Genomic DNA, 13,366 nt, shown 5'->3' with positions numbered 1-13,366 from the left:
ACCCTTTCAATTTGTTGAAGGGTGGTGGGCAGATTCCAGTGCTAATAGGCATATCTGTTATGATAAAGGTTTGTTCAAAAATTATACTCCTTTTGAAGTAGAGAAATAAATTACACTTGATGATTCTAGTAAAACCAAGGCTGTTGGTAGTGGTGAGGTTGAATTGAAATTCACCTCTGGATATGTATTGCCGTTGAAAGATGTGCTTTATACACCATATATGAGAAAGAATTTGTCGTCGAGTTTTTTACTCAATAAAGCGGGTTTTAAACAAATTATCGAATCCGATAAATTTGTTATAACAAAAAATGGAGTTTTTGTGGGCAATGGCTATTTTTGTGATGATATGTTTAAATTAAATGTTGAGCATAAAGCATCGAATATTTGTGTTTATATGCTCTCTTCTTTAAATTTTTGGCATGCACATTTATGTCATATCAATAGTAGATATGTTGCTGTCATGAGTAGTTTAGGATTAATTCCCAAGTTGACAAAAGATTTTCAAAAATGTGAAGTTTGTAGTCAAGCAAAAATTACAAAATGGCCTCATAGAAGTGTTGAAAAAAATACCAAATTGTTAGATTTAATTCACACCGATCTTTGTGAATTTGAAGGTATTTTAACTCGTGGAGGAAATAGATATTTTATCTCTTTTATTGATGATTTCTCAAAATATACATACATTTATTTATTGAAAAATAAAAGTGATGCTTTTGAAAAGTTTAAAGAATTCCTCCATGAAGTTGAAAATCAATTTGGTAGAAAGGTTAAAAGATTTAGAAGTGATAGAGGTCGAGAGTATGTTTCAAATGAGTTTAATATTTTTGTTCAGTCATTGGAAATTATTCATGAAACTACTGCACCATACTCACCTGCTTCTAACGGTGTGGCTGAGAGAAAAAATAGAACTTTGATTGAGTTGAAGAATGCTATACTTATTGATTCAGGTGCTCCCTCAAGTTTTTGGGGTGAAGCAGTTTTGACTGTTTGTCATGTCTTAAATAGGGTGCCTTACAAAAATTCAAAAACTACACCTTTTGAATTATGGAGAGGGTATCAGCCAAATTTGAGATATTTTAAAGTTTGGGGTTGTTTGGCTTTTGTAAGGCTAGCAGATCCTAAAAGGCCTAAATTGGGTGTTAGAACTACCACTTGTGTCTTTCTTGGATATGCAAAAAATAGTACAGCCTATAGATTTTATGATATTGAAAATAAAGTTATTTTTGAATCGGGCGATGCAATTTTTCATGAAGAAAAATTTCCTTTTAAATCAAAAAATAGTGGGGGTCAAGAATTTAGAAACAATTCTTTTTCTGAAACTAATTCTCCTACTCTTTTAGAAAATGAAGGATCTTTTAAATTAAGAAGGAGTAAGAGAGCTAGAATTGAAAAAAAATTTGGTCCCGACTATTATATTTACAATATTGAGGAAAATCCAAAGGATTTACAAGAAGCTTTAGCATCACCTGATTCTGTGTTTTGGAAAGAGGTTGTGGATGATGAGATGGATTCATTAATTTCTAATAAAACTTGGAAATTAGTTGAATTACCACCAGGTTGCAAATCCATAGGATGTAAATGGGTCCTTAGAAAAAAATTTAGATCGGATGGAACAGTTGAAAAATTTAAGGCTAGGCTTGTTGCAAAAGGTTTCAAACAAAAAGCCGACCTTGATTTTTTCGACACTTTTTCTCCAGTTACAAGAATAACATCTATTAGCTTATTGATTGCAATTGCAGCAATATATAATTTAAAAATTCATCAAATGGATGTTAAAACAGCCTTTTTAAATGGAGACCTAGATGAAGAAATTTATATGGATCAACCCAAAGGCTTTGTAGAGCTTGGCCAAGAAAGAAAAGTGTGTAAGTTGATTAAATCTCTATATGGCTTAAAACAGGCCCCTAAACAATAGCATGAAAAATTGACTTTTGCATGATTGAGAATGGTTTTAAATCAAATGAAAGTGATAAATGTATTTATCATAAATCTTGGAAAAAATCACATGTTATTATTAGCCTATATGTTGATGATTTATTGATATTTGGTTCTAATTTGAATGTCATAGATGAAACAAAAAACATGCTTAGTAACCATTTTGATATGAAAGATCTTGGTGAGGCTAATTTTATTTTGGGTATGAAAATTATCAAAACATGTGATGGTATTTTTCTTGATCAATCGCATTATGTAGAAAAATTATTAAAGAAATATAATTATTTTGGATGCAAGCATGTTGTTACTCCTTTTGATTCTAGTGTTCATTTATTTTCTATTGAAAATAATGATGATGTGATTAATCAAGAGGAATATGCTAGCATGATTGGAAGTTTACATTATGCGACTGATTGTACTAGACCTGACATTGGTTATGCAGTAGGAGTACTTAGTAGATTTACTATTAAGCCTGGAAGAGACCATTGGTATGCAATGGATCGGATAATGAAATATTTATCTGGTACAAAAAATTATGGCTTATTTTATAAAAGGCATCCTGCTGTACTTGAAGGTTTTAGTGATGCTGATTGGAATATCCTGTCAGGTGATTATCTTTCAACTACTGGTTATATTTTTACATTGGGTGGTGGTGCTGTATGTTGGAAGTCTAAAAAACAGACGATTATTGCTAACTCAACCATGGAAGCTGAGCTTATAGCTTTAGCTTCAGCAAGTGAAGAAGCAAACTAGTTGAGAGATTTACTACATGAGATTCCCTTATGGGAAAAACCAGTTCCACCCATTTTAATTCATTGTGATAGTACTGCTACTATTGGTAGAGTACAAAACCATTATTATAACGGTAAATCCATATCCATAAGGAGAACACGCAGTATTGTGAGATCTTATTTGAATAATGGTGTTATTAATGTAGATTATATTAAATCTTATGATAATTTTGCAGATTCACTAACCAAGGCCTTGACAAAAGAAAGGGTCTGGAATACATCGAGGGGAATGGGATTAAAACCCATAAATTCATGAGCCATGTATGAAGATACCCAACCTAGGGACCAGAGATCTTGAGAACTGGGTTCAATGGGAAAAACAAATCATATGATAGTCGTAAGAAATGCACTATTTATTTATTTCCCATTCCTATGATGTGAGTGCATTTATCCTGTAATGTTGTGGAGGATGAGTTTTTTGAGAAACTCTTAATGAAATTCTGTAGCTCTTATGAGTAGGGTGTAAGAATTACAAGAGCACCTTTGACAGATTTCACCTATGTGAGTGTGAGAGTGGGGCCGCTCTCTATGAGATTTGTGTTTATTCTCAAATACACTCATGAAACCGGGATTAGCATAGGGCCGTAATGTGCTGGCTAATAAAGCTCATGTCAACACTAGATTGCTATGTGTGAGTAATAATTCTTTATTTCTCTTAAGCAGTCATAATTCAAGTCTGAGACCACTACTGACTCTGGAGTAAAGATTGTTATTTCACTAAGTGAAGGTTCAATGCAGAGCATACCTTCATGATGCATAATAATCCTTCTTTGTCTGGAAATATTCTTTTATTAAAAAAATAGTGGGGGAATGTTGGTATTTTTTTTAATTAATATTTTAATCATTGCTTTTACCGTTGGTACATGTTAAACAATATTTATTTGGCCTATTTTACTTACCGTTGGTATGTGTTAATGGGGTAATAACTATTGTTAATTGGCCAACGTTCTTTTTACGGATATTTGATAATGGCCAACATTTTTATTGTTTTTCCTTCTTTATTGCCCAGATGCCGTATGTACAAACGGCTACCTTTTTTACATCCTAACTGCTTTCTATATATTGGGGGCGTCCATTTAGTCTACGATGAGGCTTTTGAAAGTAGTATTATCTTGATATACAATAAAATAAAATAGAGGGTTGTACGTAAATATTTGTTGAGAGTATATCCAGATAAAAGAAAGGTGTTCTTCTGGTGGAGCTTTGAGCTCAACCACTTGTGCAGAGTTGGTTTGGGCTATACGACGATCAGCTGGGCTGTTGTATCCTGGAGGAGTCAAGTCAAGAGAAGTTCTGCTGCACCGGTTAATTTGAGACTTTGTACACCGCAGAGGGCATGAATCTCCTTAAAGAGAGCGATATTTCCGTGCCTCAGTCCAAATTAATTTCGTTTGAATATTAATTTCCTTGTAATTTTTATTATATTATTGTGTATTTTCACTAACAAACCGTATTCAAATGGGTCCCGTCTATATCTAATGAGTTCTTCTATAGGTACACAGGATTGGGTACATGCGGGGGAATCGGCCGAAGTGTATTATTAAAAATTATAAAAAATAAAAAGAAGAAGAAGAACAACAAAATGAGAGAGAAATGTGGAAATGAAATCTAGGAAACCAAATCCAGCTCCCGTGTACCTATGCAACGAGATGAAATCCTGTGTACATCTAGCCAAATCGAAGAACTGATCTAGGAAAACAAACCTAACCATCAACACTTACTACAGTACAAGGAGATTAAAAGGGGAACTGATCCAAGAAATCAAGGACAGAGGTCATCACTCGGAAAAGATGATCCAAGCCTAGCCAAAGAAAGCCACCGAATCTGCCCCAAGTACTGGTGGTCGTCGCTGTGGGTAGCCAAAGAGGTCTTTGTATGATTGGTCTGAATTAGTTGTTCATAGAAACACAAAATTAGTCATTGTGAGTGATTTATTTTTGGATTTAAAAACTGTGCAACTTTTTTATCCTTTATGTGAATTTGCTCTTCAGAAACTAGCTCATTTGTATTTTAATTTGCCTATGAAACAAATGTTACGGGGATATGGGAGTAAAGATCCTCATAGCATGAAGAAAGATATGGGTTTAAAGCTAGATCCTCATATTCTCCATTCAAGTTTATTAGTTTGTTATAGCAGTTCATAGCATCTTGGAACGATGGCAGGGAGGTACGCGGTTGGATCCACGAATGCGAAGATGAAAAACGAAGAAGAAGATGAGAAGATAAAGTTGAGAATCGGTTGACTTGTTTTCATGGCTTTGTGTCTGTGATGAAGCGAAGGGAATCTGCTTGCATGTGATAAGTTGAGCTTGCATAAGAAATACAACGTTTCATTTGTCCACATGGGGTCCCATGTCCGCGGGGGTTATCTCTCCGAAGTGCAAATAGAATTTCTTATATCCAAATGGGGGCTAGTCTAGCCCTTGTTAATTTTATCGTATCGTCCGAAAGTAGGAGCCCCATGCAAGGCACGTGCCCAGTTTCCCATATACACTATTTTAAATTAAAAATAATAATAATAAAAGATGTTTTTTTTTTTTTTTTGATATTCAAAATTCATTCACTTCTTAACAACATAATACATCAGTTCCAAAAAATAAACATAATCAGAACCTCTGTTTGTCTAGTAACACCCAATTGGAAATGAAGTCCGCATAAGAATGAAATCCATTGAGCCATATCTGCCACCCATTTTGAATGTTGCGCTAATAGGTGTGCTGCTTCATTGCCTTGTCTCCCTACATGAACTGCATCATAATGCTGAAAATAGCTAAGGAGACGATAAATCTCCATAATCAGAGGCCCTTGAGTCCTATAATTTGGTTCATGTGACTTTATAGATCCAACGTGTTGGGGAATCTTTGGGAAGCAATCAGGCCAAGAACTACTAGAAGGAAATTTGGAAACTTGGAGTGATGGGGAAGGTAAAACAGTTCCTATGGAAATCAGTTTCTAATCTCCTACCCACAAAGGAAAATCTATTCCAAAAGAAGATCTTGCTCTCTGCCCAGTGTGCAACGCTGAATGTGAAACGGTTCTCCATGGATTATGGGAGTGTCCGCCTGCAAGGGATGTTTGGGGAGAGAAGGATACCCTTGTCTGAAAATGGGGAAACAGTTATGACAATTTTGTTGCAAACTTGAGGCTAGAAATCTTGATTTGGTTGCTGTAGTTTGCTATAGAATTTGGCAAAGGAGGAATGACTTAATTTTTAGAAACAATTTCTTTGGCCCGTAAGCTCTTATTAAAACTGCAATTTCTGACATTGAAGACTTCTCCATGGCACAAGGAGACTTTTTTGCAAGGCAGGGGCCCGAGGTGCATCAAGTTGAAGAGACATCTTGGCAATCTCCATCATCTACATGGCTCAAGGTAAACATTGATGCTAGTTTCCACAAAGCTAATCTGCTAATGGGAATGTGTATTGTAATTCGAGACTCAAAAGGTGACCCACATGTAATGTTGGCTACCCACAAAGAGATTGTTTCCTCAGTCTTCCTAGCAGAAGGTTATGCTCTTTTGAGAGCTTTCACTTTATGTGCTGAACTGGGCTTCAGTTTTAGCTGAATTTGAGGGGATGCAAAGATGGTCATAGAAGCAGTCAAGGACCCTTCTCCAAATCTTTCATATATGGCATGGACAACTCATTGAAACCCTCAAGCATGCGCTGGGGACCCAACATGCGCTGGGGACCTATCCAAGTTGGAAGCTCTCTTTTGTAAATAGAGAGGGCAACAAAGTTGCACATGAATTAGAGACTGTTGGAAGCATGCACATATAGGAGCATTTGCCGTTTATAAAGACTGTTGCAGTATAAGTTTCAAAAAAATAGTGGATGATTCAACTTACTACAGATTCAAAAATATTCAATCAGCAACAACACAAAACTTTTAATGTTCTCTCTATTGGCCCTGTGCAATATGGCTGAGAATTACAATAATCATGAAAAAAAAAATTCTATTTGTATTTTTATTTTTTTGTTTAAATTTCCTCTAAACAAATTTTTATATATGACAATAAAAAAACACAACTAAATAAACGTGTACTAGTAATTGAAATCAATTTTGTGTTGTTTGGCCTCCACTAGTAATCAAGTTATAAATCAACGACCTCATTGCGACGATCGAGCTTTGAGCTGAGGGCTTGTCCTCTCACTTGTTGAAATGATTTTCAATAGTGGTTTCCAAACAGATAGAATCAGGACATGACTTGTACAAGTGGAGAGCGCAAATTTTAAGAGAGAGAGAGGGGTCAGAAAGTAGAACTTGATATGGAAAATTTTAAATGCACCTCATTAGAGAGTAGTAAAATGCTACACATGATGAGTATTTTTTAAATACTTAATTTTGCATCAAATTTTTAGGATTAATTTAAATATAAAAACAGTTTTATTTTATCTTATTATTATAATTTTTTATAATTTTTATATAAAATATAATAAATTATTCAACTGTTTCAAATCACAAAATAATAATAATATAAAAAAATAAATATTTAAATAATAATTTATTTAATTTTCATCTAAAACTACCTTATTTTATCTTAATACTCTAGAGAAATAATGATATCATCACACACATGATACACATGCATTCCGTGTGCACACATATATATATATATATATATATGTGTGTGTCCAGCTCGCTTTAAAATAATTACAATTTCAACCACCTGGAAAATGAGATGTAACTGTTTGCACAATCTTTTTTGATGCAAAATCATTTCACATCACATAAAGCAATGGGATATACACAAAATCATCTTTGTGCATGGTAAAGAATCTTATTGAATGATTCGCTGCTGTTTAGTTTTGTTAATTACGAGTCTTTTTAGGTTGATTAGACAAATCCACTCACTCATTTTGATTATAAAAAATCATGTCATTAATGGCAAGCGATTTCCGAATGTTTTTTTTATTGCCATTTTTTACATGGGGTTAGGTTTTGCTGACATAGTCATCTTGAACCTTATTCAAATGGGTCTCGTCTATATCTAACGAGTTCTTTTACAAGTACACGGGATTGGGTACACGCGGGGGAGTCGGCCGAAGTGTATTATTAAAAATTAAAAAAAATAAAAATAAAAAAATAAAAAGAAAAAGAAGAAGAACAAAATGAGAGATAAATATGGAAATGAAATCTAGGAAACTAAATCCAGCTCCCGTGTACCTGTGCAACGAGATGAAATCCCGCGTACATCCATCCAAATCGAAGAATTGATCCAGGAAAACAAACCCAACCATCAACACTTACTGCAGTATAAGGAGATTAAAAGGAGAACTGATCCAAGAAATCAAGGACAGAGGTCGTCACTCGGAAAAGATGATCCAAGCCCAGCCAAAGAAAGCCACCGAATCTACCCCAAGTACTGGTGGTCGTCACTGTGGGTAGCCAAAGAGGTCTTTGTATGATTGGTCTGAATTAGTTGTTCATAGAAACACAAAATTAGTCGTTGTGAGTGATTTATTTTTGGATTTAAAAATTGTGCAACTATTTTATCTTTTATGTGAATTTGCTCTTCAGAAACTAGCTCATTTGTATTTTAATTTGCCTATGAAACAAATGTTACGGGGATATGGGTGTAAAGATCCTCATAGCATGAAGAAAGATAAGGGTTTAAAGCTAGGTCCTCATATTCTCCATTCAAGTTTATTAGTTTATTATAGCAGTTCATAGCATCTTGGAACGATGGCAGGGAGGTACGCGGTTGGATCCACGAATGCGAAGACAAAAAACGAAGAAGAAGATGAGAAGATGAAGTTGAGAATCAGCCGACTTGTTTTCGTGGCTTTGTGTCTGTGATGAAGGGAAGGGAATATGCTTGCATGTGACAAGTTGAGCTTGCATAAGAAATACAGCGTTTCATTCGTCCACATGGGGTCCCGTGTCCGCGGGGGTTATCTCTCCGGAGTGCAAATAGAATTTCTTATATCCAAATGGGGGCTAGTCTAGCCCTTGTTAATTTTATCCTATCGTCCGAAAGTTCAAAACTTTTTCAAAAAAAAAAATCGAGAATAATGGACGGTTATCATGTATTATTAGCCCCATAATTAGTACATAAACTAGTAGGAGTCCCGTGCAAGGCACGTGCCCAGTTTCTCGTATACACTATTTTAAATTAAAAATAATAATAATAAAAGATGTTTTTTTTTTTTTTGATAATCAGAATTCATTCACTTCTTAACAACATAATACATCAGTTCCAGAAAATAAACATAATCAGAACCTCTGTTTGTCTAGTAACACCCAATTGGAAATGAAGTCCGCATAAGAATGAAATCCATTGAGCCATATCTGCCACCCATTTTGAATGTTGCGCTAATAGGTGTGCTGCTTCATTGCCTTGTCTCCCTACATGAACTGCATCATAATGCTGAAAATAGCTAAGGAGACGATAAATCTCCATAATCAGAGGCCCTTGAGTCCTATAATTTGGTTCATGTGACTTTATAGATCCAACGTGTTGGGGAATCTTTGGGAAGCAATCAGGCCAAGAACTACTAGAAGGAAATTTGGAAACTTGGAGTGATGGGGAAGGTAAAACAGTTCCTATGGAAATCAGTTTCTAATCTCCTACCCACAAAGGAAAATCTATTCCAAAAGAAGATCTTGCTCTCTGCCCAGTGTGCAACGCTGAATGTGAAACGGTTCTCCATGGATTATGGGAGTGTCCGCCTGCAAGGGATGTTTGGGGAGAGAAGGATACCCTTGTCTGAAAATGGGGAAACAGTTATGACAATTTTGTTGCAAACTTGAGGCTAGAAATCTTGATTTGGTTGCTGTAGTTTGCTATAGAATTTGGCAAAGGAGGAATGACTTAATTTTTAGAAACAATTTCTTTGGCCCGTAAGCTCTTATTAAAACTGCAATTTCTGACATTGAAGACTTCTCCATGGCACAAGGAGACTTTTTTGCAAGGCAGGGGCCCGAGGTGCATCAAGTTGAAGAGACATCTTGGCAATCTCCATCATCTACATGGCTCAAGGTAAACTTTGATGCTAGTTTCCACAAAGCTAATCTGCTAATGGGAATGGGTATTGTAATCTGAGACTCAAAAGGTGGCCCACATGTAATGTTGGCTGCCTGCAAAGAGATTGTTTCCTCAGTCTTCCTAGCTAAAGGTTAAGCTCTTTTGAGAATTTTGACTCTATGTGCTGAACTGGGATTCAGTTTTAGCTGAATTTGAGGGGGATGCAAAGATGGTCATAGAAGCAGTCAAGGACCCTTCTCCAAATCTTTCATGGCATGGACAACTCATTGAAGACCTCAAGCATGCGCTGGGGACCCAACATGCGCTGGGGACCTATCCAAGTTGGAAGCTCTCTTTTGTAAATAGAGAGGGCAACAAAGTTGCACATGAATTAGCGAAGCTAGCCTTTTCATCTGTAAATGCATCTGTATGGATGGAGGATGGGTCGTGTGTGGTTGCACCTCTCATTTCTTTTGACAAACTCTATATCAGGGGTTTATGAAATACTAGAAGCTCCCTTTAAAAAAAAAACAATCAATAAATCTCCTTCCAGCTGTAAATTCTGAAATCCCAACTGTGAAATCATCCATAAACTTTTTAGAGTAGCCATCACTTCAATATCATCCACTGAAAAACCCCCTATTTCCTTTCTACTGGCAGCAAACAAGACAACCCCTTGATCATTCCTTAAAACTATTCCAACTCCAGCAACTCCTAAATCCTGAAAAATGGCTCCATTGAAATTCAGTTTTACATAACCTGCTTGTGGAGGTTTCCATGACAAAATCTTCTCTTTTTTTGCCACAACCTAAGAATTCTTGGAAACATTGAAACTTGTCACATACTCAATGCAATTATCTACACATTCTTCCACTAAAACACATTCTTTCTAAAAAAGAATGGATTTTCAAAATTTCCACACTCCCCAATTAAAAGTACAAAAAAAAAGATGAAACTATAGACATATCAAAATCCATGGGAGAATCTACCAACTCATCAGAACAAGTAGCTGAAGTTATCAAAGGAATAATATTTATGCATCTCAAATTCCATATCTGACTTACCTTTGCTTAAAGACACTGAGCATGGATTTGATCTTCTACTTGTGCTTGGCAACTTCCACATGAACTGGATGATAGAACACCCCTCTTCATTAAGTTTAATTTTGTTGGAAGACTTGGAACACCCCTCCAAGTAAAATTTTTAACCTGTGGTGGTAAAGACAAGTTCTATAACTTTTTCTAGTAAGTAGAAGATCTTTTGGTATGACCGGCTTCAATCTAGACAGAATTTTGATACATTTCTAGCCCAAATGATTACTTGACTTCACTGTATAGTGCCCACTTTTATTCTCACCCCACACCAACTTATCAACATCCCAAGCATGCAATGAAATTTTTAAAACAACTTCAGCAACTTGAGATAGGAAAACAGCATGTATCAAATCAACTTTCCATTGTCGTGTATGTTCATCAATCAACACATTAATAGTTGCATTTGATGGTAACAAATTTGAAGATTAAAAATCCAACAAGTTTACCCTTTCTGAAACCCACCTCTCATTCCACACTTTAATAGTCTCTCCACTTCCAATGCGCCAATAGCATCCATGTTTGAGTAAGTTTTTGGCTAAACATAAGTGCTTCCATAGATAAGAAAAATTCCCATTGATCTCTGATTGTACGAAAGAAGTAGCGGGATAATACTTGGCTTTAAAGACTTTTGACAATAGAGAATCAAGATTAGTTATTAGTCGCCAACCTTGTTTTGCAAGAAGAGCAAGATTAAAAACCTCCAAATCATGAAAGCCCAATCCTCCCTTCCATTTAGAAACACACATTATTTTACAACTAATCCAATGCATTTTACGTTCAAATTCTCTTTGATCCCACTAAAATCTTGCAAACATTGATTCTATCTCTTGACAAAATAGCTTTGGCAATTTAAAACAACCCATTGTAAAAGTAGGGACTGCTTGTGCCACTGCTTTAATCAAAACTTCCCTACCAACCTGTGATAAAAGTTTATCTTTCCATCCTTAAAGTTTATTCCAAATGTGCGATTTCAGCTCCTGGAATGTTACCATTTTAGATCACCCCACGAAAAATGGTAAACCCAAGTAACAATCATGAGCTTGAATAGATGTAACCTGCCAAATATCCTTGATCACTTGGGCTTCATCCAAATCAACATTCCGACTAAGTAATAACTTAGTCTTGTCCATATTTAATTGTTGTCTAGAAGCAGCCTTATAGATTTGTAACAACTGCATCAGATTCTTATTTTCAGTAACATTTGCTTTGCAGAATAATAAACTATATTCTGCAAAAATAAATGACTAATCACTAGAGCTCCATTACAGAATTTTATCACTGAAATCTTTCTTCTAGTACCAACATCTTGTAGAAGAACAGATAATCCTTCTTGTAACGCACGTCCTTATGGTGAGACTTTTAGAAAATGATTTTAAGAAAGATGACGAAATTACTGTTTGTTTAAAACCTTTTCTGTTCCTTCCTAGGATAAAAAAGACTCCATGTTTATAAAACAAAAACATGTTTATTAATTTAAAGAGAGTTACAACAAAAAATATTAAACTCTAGAATTAAAAGTCTTTCATACAAAACATTGTACCTAGGCTTCCATGCTCTTCCCCTTGGACTGTGTCCGTCTTGAAGTGTACTGCTCATCTTGTCCCTAGGAGAGCACACATAAAACTAAAATGAGTCGAGAACTCGTAAGCATTACTTTATACAGTTAAAATATAATAACATAAATTTTCAGTCATGCATTCATCACTCCATACCTACTATACATAAGACATTTGTTCATTTAAAACATTTCAAGGTAGGGTTTTTCTTGAAAATGATTTTCTTTCGTAAAATGTTTCTTTTCTTTTGTAAAACATTTTCCCATGCCTCATGCCTTCATTTCTTAAAGGGTCTTAGCATCCATACATTCTCTTATCACTTTTCATCGGACGTTACACACTGTTACGTCCCGTATGCTAGGGTTAACGGTCTTTTGGACCTGATTCTGCCTATGGTCGCAGGTTGGGAATCCCTCAGTTAGGGGGCAGCATTGGGTGCACTACCAGTACTACTTACCCGACATTACAATCTGCCTAGTCATTTGATACCCATTTATTTAGTCATGGCTGTTATTTATTTTCATATATTAAAACTTTCATTCATTCAGTCCTTTCTTTCATTTCAGCCATTTTAGTCCTTTTCATTCTTTTAGTCCATTCATTCATAAAAGTCATTTAAAAACATGAGCTTAAACATTATCTTTCAAGGCATCGCTTAAAACATCAATTCATAGGGACATTCAAAACACTTTCTTCGCATCATTTAAAGCGTCGCTTAAAGCATAAGGCATAAGCCTCACATTTCATTTCATGAAAATACATACAATACTTACTACATATACAATCCATTCATATGCATACACTTAATACTTTGTGGTGCATAAATAGGGGTTGCTAAGAAAGGCCGTTATATGCATATACCTTTAAACGTTATACTTAGCATACTTTCTTAAAACATCATTTTTTTCCTTCATTGCAAATAAGAATATTTTTTATAAAAGCTTTTCATTTTCATTTTTTATCATTTAGAAAGCTTTAGAAGAGTATGAACATCATACTTACCTGGTCTCCATGCCATACT

Source organism: Carya illinoinensis, chromosome 4, assembly GCF_018687715.1.
Source record: "Carya illinoinensis cultivar Pawnee chromosome 4, C.illinoinensisPawnee_v1, whole genome shotgun sequence".
In the NCBI taxonomy this organism is placed as follows: Eukaryota; Viridiplantae; Streptophyta; class Magnoliopsida; order Fagales; family Juglandaceae; genus Carya; species Carya illinoinensis.
The sequence above is the reverse complement of the archived record's forward strand: the minus strand, read 5'-3'. Positions refer to the sequence as shown.